Consider the following 4,571-nt stretch of genomic DNA (forward strand, 5'->3'; position numbering starts at 1 on the left):
TGTTCGTCTTTTTAGCATAATAGAAATAGTGTGATCGTTTGCGGTTGCGAGCTCCGAAAGACTCTTATTAAAAACACGTCTGATTTTGTAGCGGTGAAACCTGATGGCGCTTAAATGACCAAAACTGTGTCGATAGTGCCGTAAAACATCTACCCAATCAATCAAAATCAAAAGCTCGTGACTGCTAATAAAGTGGCTCGAAAGGGGTGAACAGGCTATTTCTGTTGCAATTAAACCGTTTAGAATGTTAGACATACTGTTCATTGGTGATTATGAATGTCTTTTTACATTTAATTTATGCGGTTTACGTTTATGGGTGAATTTGACTGCGACAATTTTTCAAAATTAGGAAGGGAAGCAGTTAGCCACTGGTCGTCAGCGAAGAGTAGATCTAATTCATTTAGGGCCTATGGTTTTGTATTGGCCTCTTTTATAATTCTATCCATAGTTGGTTCCAACTAGAATTAAATTTAACTTTAGAGTTGAATTCACAAAGCAAAGCAAAGAAGCAGAGATGTCAATGCATTACCAGTGAGTTTAAACTCTTTAGTAGAACATGACAATTGTCAATTTTTTATTTCACATTTGGCTCTTTTTGTCTAGCTTTTGGCGGCCAGGAGCCTGGAGTCACAATCGAGGTCACGATCTGATTATAGGACGGTGGAAGTAGGACCTCGCGCAGGATAATAAATTAGCCTAGGTTTCATATAATTTTGCAGCTGGGTTAAAGTATATATATTATTACAATGTTTCCCCGCTTCTTCAATGAACCCCTTTGAAGCACCCCTTTAAGCATGGTGTGTAAATGCCCACCCCCTTCCCAACCGAACGCACACACACACACACACACACACACACACACACACACACACACACACACACACACACACACACACACACACACACACACACACACACACACACACACACACACACTTGCGTGCGCGCGCGTCCTTGGGACAGTTCACAAGCTTATTCTAAACTTGCACTTGCAGTGCATTCTGAAAATGAGGTTTCGTCGGCAGAATTAAATTTTTCTCGCATTCATTGACCAACAAGGTTCCATGCTGCTACTGACTGTGATCGTACCATCACATGATTACTACTTCCCGAAATAAATGTACCTGTTCAACTGGTCCAAAATGGTTCGGGTATTACGTAAACTGATCCAAAAGGAACTCATCCCGCCCCCTACAGTGACATACACCCTGCTGGTATATATTATCCAGAAGCAGCATCGCACATTACTTGTATTGTGTGTATGGCGCTAGATCTTCCTTGAATCTAGTCATATGAGGGTGGGTACTGGATGAATGGCTGTAATCCAAGGCGGATCGCCAAGGCCCAAGGCAGATTGTGGGGCGCTGCATTGGACCGTGTCGTGCTCCTGTTTTCGTCCCACATCTGTTTCACTACCCTAGTTTTCGTCCCACTTTTTTCAGCCACGATGTTACTACGTTACACTTTTTGTTTTTTGGATTCTCGTTTCGCCTCTCTCTCTGTCTCTCCTTTATTACTTTTTTTTTCAGAAGGAGTCAGCTTTGTCTCTAGGGAAAAATAGCAAATATTTATAAAAAGTCCGGTTTGAGAAGTCAACTATCAATAGGGCCTGCCCCTCATATAATTAATCTAGATCTAGCCTAAGTGGCATAGTGCTGAAGAAAACTAAGCTAAGCTAATTTTATGTGGAACAAATTTTCTGCGAAGAAGGTTCTTATTTCTTACTTCAGTCTACATCTGCAACAACGCGAAATGCACTTCTAAATCTGCAACTAATTAAACGATCTAGATCTAGACTTGCATTTTAAGAACTGTTTGGTTAAAATGGTAAAATTGTGCATGTTTAACACCCTTTTAAGATTGTTTCAGAGGTGGGACCTCCGAGTTTAACGTCCTCTCCGAAAGTACGGAGCCAAATTGGAAATCCTTGTTAAGTGTCTTTCTGAAGGACACAAAGTTGGACCGACCCGAGGCTCGAACCCTTAAACCCGAAATATCACGATTACTTAGAACTCTTCGATACCATTTATCAACATAGAAGGTTCTAGACTTTGGTGGAACAAAAGTCGGTTGCATTATTATTATCATCGATGAAGGAAAAATGGAAGGTTTTGTCTTTGATTTTACTCAGTTGTCCCCTCGCTATTGCTCTCAATTCCATCCTGTTACCTATATTACAGAATCACGATACAGGAGTTTGTTGAAAAAGTACAGACACATCTTTCATACAATAACTATTCTGTTTTGTTTGTGCATAAATGACCCATTTTAAATCCGAACTTTGGTCAGTTTAGCTATTTGACACGTACCCCTTCTTTTTGCTATCTTGTATTATTTCCTGTTACTCTCAATTCCGCCCCGTTACTCAAGACAAAAATTTTAATTCGGGTGTTCTTTTGAAAAAACAACAACAACAAAAACATGCGACTCTATTACGCGCGGACTACCTCACATTCTAACCCAAACTGTGGTCAGTTAAGCTATTGAGCACGTTCCCTTCTCTCCTGTTACTTTTTATTCTCTCCTGTTATCAAAACCCGGGTAACAGCAGGGAGAATAACAGGAGTGAATTCTGTACATCATTACCGTGACGACCACTATCTGGGTAGAGCTCATGTTATGGATTGTCTTACCATTGACATAATATAACCTTGGCAGCCTTCCTAACCAATGAAGAATGTATCGGATTTCTGTATAATAAGTCGTTATAGAATCCGGTAACAGGAGGGATATGTATGCTCAAATACTCACCATGTTGGGTTGAGCTTGGCTCTGAATATTTCAATCGTGCATTGCTTAAGCTCCGCTGTCTCATTTCATATAAACCAACAGGAAGGGAGTCTTCACTCGCAAAATCTCGAAGAAAATAAATCTATATCTGGCAGAGGCGGCTCGTGGGACTAAAAAGTGGGCGTGCACAATAATAATAATTAAGCTATCGCATGCTGAAAATAGTCAGGGGCATAGTAAATAAGACGGTTTATAATTTTAGGATCTTTGGGTTGGTGAGGGAGGGCCTCGTACTTTTATTTCAATTCTTTTTACTTGTTGCTTTGATTTCTTGTACTAAATTTGTTTGTTAGCTTAACATCAATTTCGTTCATCCAGTATTGGAACTGAACACTCAAGTAATAACTTTCACTACTCCACTACAAAACCATTCAAAGGCACTACTCATAGGACGGTCACGTTCACCCCCCTCAGGTTCACGGTTACAGAGTCACTAAAAATAGTAGAAAGACAAACAATGAACCAATCACAATTTACTTAAGCACTCCGCTGGATTGCTCTGGGGCTCACATAATACTAGCAAAGAATACCGTAGGGTCTATCGTGTTTATTTTTAGACTGCCTATTGTGTGCTATGTTTCGGCACTATTCGGCAGGAGCACATTTGAGATGTGCCGGCTTGTTAATATTAATGTACCGCCAAACTAGCTACGAGTGTCGTCACCGCTTGGGTTATCCCCAAGAACGATTGATAGGTCAGGTTACACTTTTGAATACCCTTTTCTGTTTAACTAAAGCGCGTGGACTTTGGCATGGCATAGTATATGTTTTACGGCGCATTAGACATAGAAATAACAGTTATGGTGCCAGTGAGGACTTTTGTTTTGATATAATTTTTGGCTAGTGTTTTTTTTTCTAGCTTCTTTTATTTCATTATTGTGGGTGTTTTACGTTATAGAACGTTACAAAGTTTTGGGTGGCACTGCACGACCGTGCTCTTTGGACGAACCGCGCCTGATATCTGGGTACTATTCATCTGTGTGAAATGCTGGGTAACAGGAGAGAAGTTTGAAATGGGTTAAGCAAAATATGGAGATAAAGAGTTAATTAAAAAATATAAGACAAGGACGGGCACTAAGTTTGTTTGTTTTTTTGCTTCGGTAATGATGTCCAATACTCTGTATAATTGTGAAATATTTAATCTCTGGAGCCATGACTTTTATCCCAAAGCATGTTTTAAAAAACATATACGTGTTGCGGAACTTGGCATTTTGACTACTGAACAAGATTTACAAAAGAGCTGTAAAATTTCTATGACTTGGGCAGTTTTGAAAACCTGATTTTAAGGTCAAGGATCGCTTTACCTTGTTCATGAACATAGTCAATGGCAATTTTAAGCAATATTTTATAATTTTATCCAAGGAATTAGGTGAGGAATCGCAAATTTTAAGAATACAACATTTATTTGAAAATGACTCATATCCGGTAACCGGGAAAAAAGTCAAGAAGTATACAGACCAGGAAGGGGAAATCTTTTGTGATTTCAGAAAGTTCCAACACTCTCTTGGCTCAGGGTAGGCTAGACTTAGGTTCTTCTAGATCTATGGCTTAGGTCTAGACCTAAACAGGCAGACATAAAGTATATATTTCGATCTAGCTTCGAGGCCTAGATCTAAATAAAGATTACCGTCGTTTTTTCGTTGAACAATTGTTTTTCCTCCGTTTTGAGTTGTAGGAATAAATAAGACAATTTGAAGAAAATAACATTGTCATAATTTCAGTCGAGCAGTCACCCTCTCTATTTCTCTGTTTCTCTCCCCTCTTTTTCTGCCCCCCCCCCT

The sequence above is a fragment of the Aplysia californica genome, unplaced genomic scaffold (genome assembly GCF_000002075.1).
Source record: "Aplysia californica isolate F4 #8 unplaced genomic scaffold, AplCal3.0 scaffold00029, whole genome shotgun sequence".
In the NCBI taxonomy this organism is placed as follows: domain Eukaryota; kingdom Metazoa; phylum Mollusca; class Gastropoda; order Aplysiida; family Aplysiidae; genus Aplysia; species Aplysia californica.